This window comes from Triturus cristatus, chromosome 7, assembly GCF_964204655.1.
Source record: "Triturus cristatus chromosome 7, aTriCri1.1, whole genome shotgun sequence".
NCBI classification, from domain to species: Eukaryota; Metazoa; Chordata; class Amphibia; order Caudata; family Salamandridae; genus Triturus; species Triturus cristatus.
The window spans coordinates 786204355-786218919 of record NC_140590.1 but is presented as its reverse complement, the minus strand read 5'-3'; positions in this window follow the sequence as shown (position 1 = coordinate 786218919).

Sequence of the window (14565 nt, the reverse complement as noted above, 5' to 3'; positions counted from 1 at the left end):
TGGGGCGACGCAGACCTGGGGGAACCTACGCAGGAGTTTTAGGCGGTAGGGCCTAGTCAGGGACTTATGCCACTGAAAGTGACAGGGTTTAGGTGCTGCCTTTCAAGTTGAGTGAGGGATCCTGAACTAGCCCACTGATCTGGCCCAGCGGGAGGGGAACCCAGGGACATCCTACCAAGCCTGACTGGGAACTCCCTTCAGTCACCAACTCAACCTATCCCCCCCCACCCCCCCCCAAGGAACAAAACTGCGAAGGGCGCCAGTTCCAGCAAGCGCCAAAAGGACCACAGAACCTTACCACAGAAACTTACCCCAGAACCTTACAACAGAAACTTACCACTGAACCTTACCACAGAAACTTACCACAGAACTGCTGGGGGATCGACCAGGTACCTCCGCTGTGCCACTCCTGCGCTCCCTGACTTAATCTGGGGCCCCTTCCTAGCTTGTTCTGCCACTGGCGTGTGGCCTGCCACCTCCCAGCCTACCTGCCCTGAGCTGGGGCGTCATCGTGGGAGCAAGGGGGCGCTAGGCGCCGAACACATCGCCACCCCCCGAGCTGTGGGCCAGGCCTTAATTTCTGCCACCCCCGTCGGGGATCCTGAAAAGGAATCGCTCACCGCTGCAGCCCAGGGCCGGAAAGATTGTCCTCGTTATCTCCGGGGCCCGCGGAGAAGCCCGGGGCCCCGTCGCTGCCGTCGGAGGGCGGAGAAGACCGCCAGGACACCGCGAGGGCCTCGTCGGGCCTGGAGCCATCCCGCAAGGTCTGCGCAAGGCCCTGAAGCCGAGGCCTGAGTGACCTGACGGGGGCGGACTGCCAAACGCCGCCCCCGCCGCTGTGCTATTCGCTAACTGGGCCGCGCCCCCGCAGGCCGCACTGCCACTGGCGGCTGCAGGCGCGAGCCTCAGAAACCTGCGAGGGAATCCCCGAGTCCCCCGGCACCAGAGGAGGGCCCGGGACCATTGCCTAATCCCTGCGGAGCTCCCCGGCCACGTCTGGACCGGCCGGGAGTCCCGTGCCATCCCCCTCGACCCGGACATCGCCGGGAGTCCTACGCAGCTGGCGGGAGGGGCTTCGTGAAGAGTGAGCCCCCGCCCGGCCGCGGAGCTGCGCAAGGGCCTGTAAGGCCGAATCTGCAGGTAAACCGTGAGGAGGAGGGCGGGTAGCCCTAGAAAGGCCCGGTGCCCCCCCCCCCCGGGGAATTCGACCGTTGGGCCCGCATGCCCCCCCTGGACTCGTGCCCGGTGAAGGGCCAAGTGTTGACCATGGAAACAGGAAATTGTGGAGACTGGTCAACCCTACTGGGGAGGAGGGTCTACTCCTGCTGGACTGGGTATCGCTGTAGTGGTAGGCCACGGTTAAGGCTCCGCAGATACTCCATGTTTAGCTTTGTAATGAGAGGACCTGTTTCAAGCGCTATGTTTAGATGCCAGTTTTGAGGCGCTATTGGTGTGCTATGTGCAGCGCTTTGTTTAAAATGCCATGTTTGAGGCGCTATGAATTGCTCTGTGCAGCGCTATGCTTACGTGCCATGTTTTGGAGCGCCATTAATTTGCTATGTGCAGCGCTAAGCTGGAACGCCATATTTTGAAGCGCTGTTGACTTGCTATGTGCAGCGCTTTGCGTTAATGCTGGGTGTGACGCTCCCCAGGATCACCAGGTGTCGCACTTTGATTCAATGCCAGGTTTTGATGTTTTAATGAACTGCCAATCTATTCCTAATGAAATGCTTTTGATCCTAATGTTGATCTAGATAAAACGGATTTGTTTTATTCAACCTACTGTGTGGTGTCAATTATTGCGTGCGTTTCCTGTCTCAGTGGATGTGTGTGCTGTATAGTCACTTTACACGTAAGCCCTTGGATGCCTACCTGCTCGCGCCACGCTACCCCCATAGGGCCTGGTGACCCCCGGTCCTACAACCTTCAAGACAGCACTCAACCTCTATCGCAGACAGGTAAGAGAATCGGATAAAAAGGCCTTAGCCTCATGCATCGAATCAAGCCCCAATTACAGCAAAGAACTCTTTAACATCGTCAAAGAATTCACTGACCCCTCAGCTGCAACAAACAACATTACCACCTTACAGGAACTCTGCGACATCTTGCAAACTTCAAACCCCAGCTCAAGGCCACCGACTTCTTCAAGCAGCACAACGACTCCACTGACATCTGACTAACTGAATGGACATAACTTGCCCCCACAGGACACAACCTCCATCATGAACTCGGTCCACTCAGGGGCCCCAACTGACTCATTCCCTCACCACATCTTCAACCTAGGTGAAGCCAGAATCAGTCAACTACTCCCCACCTTGTTCAACAACTCAATTGCTATAGCCACCTTCACCGAGGACTGGAAACATGCATACGTCAATGCCCATTCTAAAGAAACTATCGGCAGATCCCAGTAGACTCAACAACTACCGACTGATCTCCCTGCTACCGTTCCCGGCCCAAGTATTAGAAAAAGCCATCAACCAACAACTCTCTTCACATCTGGAATGGAGCCTCCTACTCAACTCCTCCCAATCTGGATTCCGCAGCACCCACATCACTAAGATAGCCCTCATTGAGGCTACTGATGACATACGAGCCCTACTTGACAGAGAAGAGACTGCTGCTCTGATCCTTCCAGACCTCTCAGCAGCCTTCTGTACTGTCTCCCACAACATAATCATCCAAGGAGCCACTCTGACAGATCGCCTCTTTCCTCACCAGAAGAACGCAAAAGGTCTGCCTTCCCCCTTCACCACCTAACCCAAAGAAATCATCTGTGGGGTACCCAAATGATCCTCGCTCAGCCCCACCCTCGTCAACACTTATATGACACTTTTGGCCAGCATCGTCAAAACCCATCGACTGAACATCATATCCTATGCTGATGACACAACTCATCCTCTCTTTCTGAAGACACCATCAAAACCAACTTCCACAATTGCATAACAGACATCGCCAAAAGGATGAAGGACAACTGCCTGAAGCTCAACACGGACAAGACAGAGGTACTTCGGAAACAAACGCTCTCCATGGTACGCATCCTGGTGGCCATCAGAACTCATACATACTCCTACCCCCCACTGACTACACTAGGAACCTAGGCATCATTCTGGACGCCAAGCTAACCATGATGACTCAGGTCAACTGCATCTCCTTCCGCTGCTTCTTCATCCTCTGCATGTTTTAAAAGATAATCAAAGGGTTACCCCAAAGCTGAAGACCCACCATCACCCAGGCCCTCATTTCCAGCTGACTGACTACAGCAACGTTCTCTACGCAGGGATCGCAGCTCACCTCCTCCGATGACTACAGACCATTCAGAATGCCATAGCCAGATGTGTTCTGGATCTTTGTAGATGAACCCACATCACCCTCTACCTTGGGGAACTCCACTGGCTCCCTGTACAGAAAAGATGCCAGACCAAGCTTCTGACCCACGCATACAAGGCCCTATACAACTGGGGGCCTGAACCACTGCCTCAACTTCCATCAGCCCGCCAGACACCTATGCTTCATTTCTCTTTCACTAACCCTCACCCCTACACCTGACTACAGATGCCGCTCCTTCTCCTACCTAGCAAAGAAGACATGGAACAAGCTACCCTTTCATCTCTGAACCTCCCCATCTCTTATAGAGTTCTGAAAATCACTGAAGACCTGGCTATTCGGCTAATCAACTGAACCCTGCCAGCGCCTGGATACCCTCACGAAGCGCTCTACAAATCTACTGATTGGTTTAAATTTTGCCACCCAGGATGATTAAAATCATCAATCTTTCATTTCTTGGTCATCACATGGATGTTCCACAACTTTTGTTTTTGTTCTTCACAGACTTAACAGTAGTGTACTTAATAATTTTGTAACTTTTAAACTGACTTGTACCACATTAGGTGAATAAACATTGCTACTGAATTTGTGAGAACTACAAATAGTACTTTAAAGGAACCGCCACTGAGGGATACAAATGAAAAGTATAAATGATAAGCAGATGGGGCCTGCTGGAATTTCTGTCTGTCAACAAGAATAGGATAATAGTATATGCATGCCAATGATGATGATGTTTGTGTCATAAAAGTGCAGAAGCAATCTGCACACATTCGAATTTATTTGAAAGATATTGCTAAGTATATCATTTGCACATGCCAATATAAAAATAATACAGATGGCAGAAATGTCTCTGTATCATCATGTTCAACTGAACACTGTGAAAGTCTCACCTCCATAACAAATGCCTTCCATTTAGCACCACTCCCAGCACCACCCCAAGCACCACCCCTAGCACTGCCCCAAAATCACCCCAATCCGCAGTTCAATTTGGTGAGTACCTGCACACTGCTCAAGACTTAGCTGATAAATGTTCCAACTATTTGGAAGCGAAAATTAATACAATCTGTGACTCATTGAGTATATCAATTTCCAAGGCTGATTCGAAATTGGGAAGCTGTGCTTTTCCAGAGCTATTTTTACTGATCATCATTTAGAATTGCCAGAACACGTGGCCAAGCTTACTCCTCGCCTAGATTAATTTCCATGTTTATCTGTGTAACAGTTAATTTCGAGCTCTGGGTTTATTAATTCTGGCTCTCCACTGAATCGGATCTCGGCAAAATACTGTTTCATGGCCAAATCTGCTCTCCAACAACCTGACGGCAGTGTGTAATGGCTCTCTTATTAATGACTGAGTTTGCAGTGAATGGGTAAGGGCACTCATTGTCCCACTGCTGAGGAAACCAACATTGATCAAGCCGTTCTCCGTTTCAGCCAATATCTCTTTTACCCTTTGCAGTTAAAATTTTGGAGAAGCATGTTATTCAACAGCTCTCTAATTTTTTGGAACAGAACCATCTATTAAACCTGAACAGTCTATTTGTTGACCAGGGCACAGCACTGAAACTGCGCTCGTTTGGGTCTTGGATGACTTAAGAATGCTAGTGGACAAGGCTAATCCACCTGCCTTAGTACTTCTTGATGTGTCTGCAGCAATAAATATTGTATCCTATTCCATCCTTTTACTCAGACTGGCGGAGGTAGGGATAGGAGGATCTACACCACAGTAGTGTAAAGCTTACTTTGAGGATAGACATCAAGCTGTGTACCTTCCTCCATATATGTTGGCTTAAAAGGCTTTGGAACAAGGTGTTCCCCAGGGGTCTGCTTTCAGTCTGACCCTGTTTAATATTTACATCCATCCTTTGTCCTTAATGGTCAGAACTTTTGTAGTCACCTACACGAATTATGCATATGACACACCACTTGTTAAAACCTTGGAAAAGACCAGGCCAGCTCCTCTAGATAATTCCCATGAGTGTATGTCATCTGTCACCTCTTGACTGCGACTTAATGCCTTAAAGTTCAACCCTAACAAGACTTAGGTACTCTGGCTTTCCCAATCCTCTCTGACTAAACATTTTCTGTATTGTTTTGGCCCCTTCTTGGCTTGAATCTCATCTGCCTGAACACTTTGTGAAGAATTTGGGCACCTATTTGGAGGAAACTTTGTCCTTGGAGAAACAGGTTAGCCATCTTACCTCCTTCAGTTTCCTCCTATTAATGGTGCATAGGAAATTAGTCACTTGTCTCCCATATAGGTGGGCCGAATAGTGGTATAGGCTACTATCCTTACTCAGCTGGACTACTGCAACTCAATATATCTAGGAGCCCCACCCAGTGTACTAAAGAAGCTGCAGAGGATCTAAAATGTGGCGGCCAAAGTAGCGCTTGGAACACAGAGTTCTTCAGTTAATCAATCAGGATTCCAATCAGGATTTATAAAGCACAGCTAGTCACCCGATAGGGTATCCAGGCGCTTGAAGGTCCCGGAGGCTTGTTCGAACAGCCAGGTCTTGAGGTCCATTCAGAATTCTGGAAGTGAGGTGATAGTCCGGAGATGCATGGGGAGGAGGTTACAGGGGTTTGCTGTGAGGTAGGAGAAGGAGCATCCGGCTCTTCTGCTTCTGTAGATTTAGAGAGTATGGGCAAGTGAAAGGGAGGTGAAGTGTAGTCTTCTCAACAGTTGATGGAAGTTCAAGCAGTGGTTCATGTAGGCAGGTCCTTGGTTGTGTAGAGCCTTGTGTGTGTCAGCAGCTTGAATTTGCATCTCTTCTGCTTGGGGAACCAGTGGAGTTGCCTGAGGTGGGGTGTGATGTGGGTTCATTGGGGAAGGCAGAGGATGAGTCTGGCTGGAGCGTTCCGTATGGTCTGAAGACTCAGTAGGAGGCGTGTGGTGATTCCTACGTAGAGGGGGTGGCCATAGTCCACTCGGCTGGTGATGAGGGCCTGTGCCATGCTGCATCTCATGTGTAGGGGTAGCCATTTGAAAATATTACGTAACATGCGCAGAGTGAGGAAGCAGGAGGAGAAGATGGCGTTGATCTGTGATTCCCTTATGAGCTTGTTGTCAATGATGAGTCTGAGGTTTCTGGCATGGTCAGAGTGGGTGCGGTTCCTATGAGTGATGGCCACAAGGAGTCATTCCATGAGCTGCTGCTGTTGATGAAGATCAGTACTTCCGTTTTGTCTGTTCAGCTGCAGGCAGTTGTTTTTCACCCAGTCGGTGATGCTTGTGATGCATCTGTGGAAGTTGGTTCTGGTGGCGGTGGGGTCATTGGTGAGCGAGAGGATGATTTGGGTGTCCTCTGCTTAGGAAATTATGTTGAGACCATTGGATCTGACGATGTTGGCCACGGGGGTCATATACTCATTGAAGAGTGTGTGGCTGATGGATAAGCTCTGGGGGACATCTCAGGCGATCTACTTGGAATCTGAGGTGAAAGGTGGGAGGTGGATCCTCTGGGTTCTTCCGGTGACAAAGGAGATGATCCATCTGAATGTGTCCACTTGGATGCCGATGTGGTGGAGTCTTTCAATCAGCGTGTGTTGGGATACAGTGTCGAAGGCTGCCAAGAGGTCGAAGAGGATCATAGCTGCTGTTTTTTCTTGGTCGAGGAGGGTTCAGATGTCGTCGGTCAGGGATGTTTCAGTGCTGTAATTGCTGCAGAAGCATGACTGGAAGGCGTTGAGTAGCTGGTCCTGCTCCAGGTGTGTCATGAGCTGCTTGTTCATGATCTTCAGCTTCCTCTGCTTTTGATTCTTTGCCCTAGTATCCAGTGGCTAAAATGTTTTTAATAATCACTTAGCATAGTATATAAGGCTTGCTTCAAACTGGTCCAATGTATCTGAGAAATACATTTAAAATCTATGTTCCTGGTGACCACCTCCATTCCAAGTGCAATCTGCCAGTAGGGCCTTCTCTATGGCTGCCACTAAATTGTAGATTTGTATGACTTATTTCTGCATAGTATGCTGGCTCCTAAGTAAAGCCTTGGAGACCTGGATATAGGTGTATTAATTTAGCTTCCACCTATTTTCATCCTCTCTGGATGTGACTGGTACCCTTTTGCAGAGCAGTGAGACATTTATTCTCAGTCCCCGGTTGCCAGGGCACAGTCTCAATATTTGCATGCTTTATCAAAATAATAACATAATAGAACATAACATTTACTCTTGAACTTCGGTGCAAGTTTATATTTTTTCAATATTCATCATTTCTGAGTGTAGATTTACACCATAGAACAGACTTACATGTCTCCACACCCATGAAATCAGGGTGTGAGACATATAGGATAGAAGTTGTGAGTGTAAAGTTACTACTAGTAACTTTTTACATGTAGGCAGAGATCTTCCTAACGGAAAGTATACTGAAAAATAATAAAGTTTATTAATCCGTAAAAAAACATCACACATATTTTAATGTAAAATAAAGTTTAAATTTTAATTATTTATTACTAAACTAGAGGCAATAAAAAAGAATGTTACACCACATCACCCCATCAAATAAAATGTTTATTAAATAATTAAATATATATTAATTTAATTTATAAACATTATTTCTACACATTTAACAATCCCTTCACTAGCATTTTCATATTTAGTAAATTTAATTAAGTTATGTGTTTATGCATTAATTAAAAAGCATTAAAACTAATTCAATTATGAACACAGTGATTGTTATTTTTTTAAATTATAATATTATATTTTTAATGTAAACTATTTTTAACATTTAAAAAGATTTCATATTACAGAGTGGCAGTAGCTGCTTTGTAGATATACTTAGGATTCCAAGAGATAGGAATTCTTCATATTTTTGCTTGTTAATAACGTTGTCACCATTTGTTGAATTTTCACGAACCTTTGCAGACTTATTCTTAGTTCTACATTGGCTGATAATGCAAAGTTTTGTAGTGTTTAGTTAAGGGGTACAAAGAAAAAAGGGGGGGGGGGTCTAAAACACATATTTCTACCTATGCATTTTCTATAGACTTTCACAAAGTGGCTGAATTGATTTACATGAAATTTGCCAGGAGTATAGATTATGGTGTGGAAAGGGTCCCTTTTAGTATTTGATCTGAATTTGTTCTGTTAAGTAATACTGGACAAAAACCTAGTGATATATTAGACATACCACGGTACATAACCTTATTATTAGTTAATAAAAGTCCTTGCAAATTGACAAGGCAGCCATATTGTTTAGATCAGCATTTATTTTTGTTCTGTGCATTAATGTGGATGATAGCTTATTACTGTTTTTGTAATGTATAGGAATAAATGAGGCAGTTTAGAAAAGCCTATAGAGTTAGGGAAATGTATTTTTATTGACATATATTTCTAAAAAGTTTACAGTGTACAGCGATACTTTCTTATAATTAACAAAAAAATACAGCAGTACATATTGAAATAGATTCTCTTTTTATATATGACAAAACAACATTAGACATAAAATATGGTGACTCTTAAAAGAGCCTCTTGTTTTTTAATAAACATATTTATATAGGTTTGTCAAGCCAAGTTTGTAGGTTTGAAATGAAAGTATGGTTTCCATACGGATGATACATTGCTTCACTGCCATATTTTATATTTAAATGAAAAATGTAACACATATTATGATCAGGAAGCAATACGGACACTGCCTTGTTCACATCTTCAAGTCCTTTCAAACTTAACAGCATTTACAGTAGACCATTTTCACTTTTGCCTCTGACAAATATTTGAGAACACCAAATTTGTGTTCAGAAACATACACATTAAGATGAAAAATGTCTCTTTAATCTCAATTTTCAATCTAACTCCAGTTAAGTGTCCAGTATCATTAGCACCACAGTGGATAACCATAAAGTGGGGATGGTCCCATTTACTAACGGGAAAGTAGAGGGAGTAACTGATTCAAGTTCAAACCTCATTCACCATATTGATTCAACTCCTTTGAAACCTAAACTATTTTCAACTCCTACTTTCTTAGCATGCTGTCTGGCCCCAAAAACTGAAACTGTGGGCAACAAATCAAACCCTAACCATCTTACCCATACACTGACCTACACGAATAAGGGAACACAGAGGCAGTCAAACAAATACATAAAGAGTAAGATGATTGACCATTAGGAAACGACATCATACCAACAACCTAATTTTCAAAGGAGGACAATTATTGGCTTAAATAATTAGGGCTACTAATGTAGCACAATACTACCAAAACCGAAAATGAGGTAAGAAAATAAACTAAACAGCAGCAATGACATTTAGTAAGTATTAGAAAGGCATTTGACACACACATTTGTGGTCACATGATAATGAAAACGAATAGCAAACTAGCATTATGTGACTGGTTGATAACACAAAGTGGGGTATAAACACAGTCCGATACTGCAAAATACCACCAACAACCCTAGAGGGTCTACTCACTGTTGCAAAGCAATAAAGCTCTATTTCTTCTTCAAAGAGATACATATCAAAGCTGGAACATCAGAGTACAAGGTACCAATGGTTGTTTAATACATCATAGTAAACCTAATCTCTTATTAAACTAAGTTATGACGCAGTCGAAAAGAAAGATATTTACTATTTAGCACTTCCACTATTTAAACCATGGCGCAAAGTAGAACTTGTGGATCCCCTTCAATGCTAAGAAGATGCATTTCATGTTTATAAAAACGATATTGCATTGTCTGAATTTCAGATATGCTTGCAAACGCTCAATCAAGAAATAGAAGAAAACAATATCAATGCTGAAATGATGTATAATACTCCATAAACTAGTAATACTTTTACTTCCAGGACTGGTAACCCACTTGGACAAACAATAATGGATACTGAAGCTGTGCTTGCCATGGACGATGTTCGAAATACAGTGAACGAAGTCAAAAAGGACGTATACAAATTTGATAACTTAGGGCCTCATTATTGTGGCGGTCGGACGAGTGTCTGACCGCCATGCAGCGGGTTGGAAACCGACTGACATGTAGTCGGCGGTTCCACCCAACAAATTAAGATGCACCTGTAGGTGGTCAGAAACATTCCCTTTTCCATTGCGGCTTGTGCTGTGGCCTTGAAAAAGGGCTGCAGCCCAAGCCACAATGGAAAAAGGGATGTTTTGGAACTTTCATGCCCCATGTGCCAGGCATCATGTGGTGCCTGGCACACGGGTCATGAATGTTTGGGGGGCACCACAGGTGCTCCCTCAGGCCTCATAGAAGAGGCCCAAGGGGGATGCTAGTGTCCCCCAAAGTCCCTTTACGGCAGCCTTTACATGGCGGTTGGACCGCCATGGAAAGGCTGTCGGAAAGGGACATTGTGATCCCTACAGCAGTGCCTGCTCAGGTATCGACCCTATTGTAGGTAATACGATCCAACAGGCTGTACCACTGGCTCCTTTGGCGAGTCGTAAGAGTAGGTCAATCCCACTGACCGATGCGGCATGACCAAACACATCATAATTCGGCAGTCGGGCCGCTCTGCTGGATGTCGGTGGGATCGCCACCGAGTGGTGGCTGTCACACTGACATCCTGTTGAGGCCCTTTATATCTCAAATAGTTCACAACAATAAATTGACAAATAGATAAAAGACTCCGAAAATGATGGACTTCAACATAGAAATGGAATATGTGAATCTACTATATAAGTGGACAAGCCGGCACAGGGAAAACTTTCTCATTAAAGTAATTACTGCTTATGTGCAATGAGTTACTAGCTCTAATTTATCTTGTGTAGTTACTGCTCTCAATGGATTAGCAGCACGTAACATCAACATAATTACCTTACATCGTCTACTCTTACTACCTGTGGAGCATAATAACAAACTGGAATACTTAACATTAAATTCTGATACATGCCAAGACCTTTGTAGGATTCTTAAACAAAATAATGGTTCATGATGACTACTTCCACATGATCACCTTGAACTGAAATTGTTCTAAATTATGACATAGTAGTAGAACAGAAATGGTTGTTTTGTCTGAAAGCACATAAAAATTAAAACAATGATGGATTGGCTTTATGTTATGTTTATTAAATACAATCAGATATCACTGTAGTAGTCTATTATTCACTTACCATCTACTAAGAAGCCAGCATAAGGCACATGTTTAACGTACCTTGCACTTACCATTTATCTCTATTTAAATTACAATTAAGTATCTCTGATACCTGCATAAATATGGTTAATCTTGGTAGGAGCTGTTTATCTTTTGAGGCATTTGGTTAGTTCTGAAAATAACTTATTTTCCTTCTATCGTGTTTTTAGATTTTTTTCTGTAAGTTTATATTTTTTGCAAGGTCACCATGATCAACCACAACAATAGTCTGAATACGAAACAGGAGGACAATAACATTAAAAAAACACAAAAAACTAAGTATTGGAGAGGACACTGTTGAGCCATGACAAGCTCACAAAAGATGGTCATATCTCTCTCCCGCAACCATCACAGTATGGCAGAGGAGACAGTATGCTGCTGTATTGCCAAATTGCTCTACTATTTCAGGATCCTGCCTCAAAAGATGTATTGGCACCTCGCTACCAAACGCAGGTACTTGTGGAGGGACAGATGTACCTGGTGTTGATGTAGTTAGTGATGGAGCAGAAGAAGTAGAAGTTGCTACTAAAGGGACAGAGGCAGTGGTTGGTGATGAAGCAGAAGAAGTCAAAGGTGTTGCAGTAACTGAAGAAGTGTTAAAGGAGTACTGTTTAATGATGCCACTGGAAAGAACAGGTTGCATGTAAAAAGTTTGGCATTCATTTGTTTCTCTCCGGGGGGAATGACATAAAATCACATAGAAAGGATTCCTTGAATTTCTTCCTCCGTCCCACATCTACTTCCTCTTGCAATAGCGCTGAATGATCTTTTTCCTCCATTGTAGTTATCCAAAAGTTGCAAGGTGGCTTTTGAAAAAAAGATATTCCCTTTTCCAAAGAGCACAACCTTTTCATTTGCAGATATCAAATTGATTGAGGATAAGGGGTATACACTTCCTGTTTCCTACAATTTACATGAGTTGTAAGCTAATGAAAAGCCTTTTTTGGAAAAGCAAAAGTACTGCTGTAGTATCTCGATACTACCACATCATTATCGCATTATCCATATAGTTCACAAACACAAATATATAGTTACAATACTAACACATACATACCATTAAAAACTAGCCAAAAGGACCCTGAAGAACAAGTTACTTACCTTTGGTCACGCTTTTACTGGTGGATACAGTATCTTCCTGTGGATTCCTCACTTTTTGAATTATCCCGTGCACAGCATTCCACAGAAACCTTTCTCCATAGCTTTCCCACATCCATGAGGAAGTCACAATAGAACGGCTGTGCGCGCGACTCAGTGTGACTCGGAGCCATAAGAAAACCTCGTTGGCGTGCTGACGTCAGTTCCACCCATTTTGTCCGTGCCTTCGAGGCAAACGGGTGAACCGAGAACATTTTCACAAGTATACAAAGCATACAAAACCAATGAAAGCTTGAAATTCTAAAATAGACCTTTCCTAGTGACCAGTATCACATTATTCAAATTATTCCAACAATAAAAAGAATAAATTGCATGTCAATCATTTTTCAGTATAAAAAGGCAGGCAACGGGGAGGCTGGTGGGTCAGTGAGGAATTCACAGGCAGATACTGTATCCACCAGAAAAAGCATTACCGAAGGTAAGTAACATGTTCTTCAGATGGATACATCTGCCTGTGGATTCCTCAACTTTTGAATTGAATCCCCAAGCAGTCCCACTCCTGCCGGAGGGTGCCTGCCTACCTATACCAAAAAAAACTTGTAGCACAGAACATGCAGTGTGGCTGTCCCTCCTCACCTCCGTGTCTATGCAATAATGCTTTGCAAAAGTGTGGAGGGAGGCCCAAGTTGAAGCCTTGTAAATGTCTACAACAGGGACACCTCTAGTTAAAGCAGAAGAAGAAGACATAGCCTGGTGAAATGAACTCGAATACCTTCAGGAGGCTCCTTCTTGGCCAAGGCGTAGCAGATCTTGAGACACAGGATTATCCACCTGGACAGCGTTCTTTTGTGGACAGCCTTGCCCTTCATCTTGCCCACATATCTGATGAAGAGTTGGTTGTCCAAACTGAAGTCCTTATTCCTGGCCAGGTAGAAGTTGACCATCCTCTTATGGTGAGGGGGTTGAAAGAAAGTGGGTAAAGTGATATATTGCCCTAGGTGAAAGGGAGTGACCACCTTTCGGCAGGAAAGCAGCTCTGGTCCTAAGAACCATCTTATCCACATGAAATTAGGTGAATGAAGGCTTGGAGCTAAGAGCCTACAGCTCACTCACTCTCCTAGCGAAGGTGATTGCAATCAGAAATATTGTTTTAAATGCTAAGAATCTCAAGGGACAACTATGTAAGGGTTCAAATGGAGACCCCATCAAGAAAGTGAGAACCAAATTCAAATCCCACTGGTGCATGATAAAGTGAGTGGGAGGAAACCTATTGGTGAGACCATTAATTAATCACATAACTGTGGGAGATTTCAATAAAGAGGGTTGGTCTGGTAAACAGAGAAAAGCGGACAAGGGAGACAAGTAGCCTTTAACAATAGCTACTGCACAACCCTGTTGTGCTAGGGAAAGAGAGAAACTCAGAATATCAGACAAACAGGCTTGCAACGGATCAACCGATGTCTCTCTGCACCATTTAACAAACCTGGCCCACCTACCAGAATAGACAGATTTGTTGGAGTGTCTTCTGGCTGATAATATAACACATCTGGTGGGAGAGAGAAAGAGCTCAGGTTCAATCTCCAGGCATGAAGAGTTTAATCTCCAGGTATGAAGGTGCAGGTTCTGGGGGTGTGGGTGTAGAACCTGCCTTGCAACTGCGAGAGGAGGTCTGCTCTGAGAGGGACATGGAGCAGAGGGTGCGATGAGAGGTAAATGAGGTCTGTGTACCACACCCTTCTTGGCCAATCTGGGGTGATCAACACAACTTGGGCCTGGTCTTAACAAATCTTCCTCAGGACTCGAGGGATCAAGGGTATGAGATGGACTGGAACCTGCAACGTTCCCACCCCCCAGCGCCTTGAGACCCTTACGGGTGAGTAGTCGCGCTTAAACACCTGATTGATTGAACGCCTAAAGAAGCTGTGAGCCCCAATCTAACTGAAATGTGTTGCCCAACACTCCCCGCATCGATACTGGAGACTGCAGAACGAGGGACAGTGTGCGTTCTCATGAGTGCCACACAGGGCCAATGAGTAAACCCCCACATTCTGAAAATGTGACCGACCA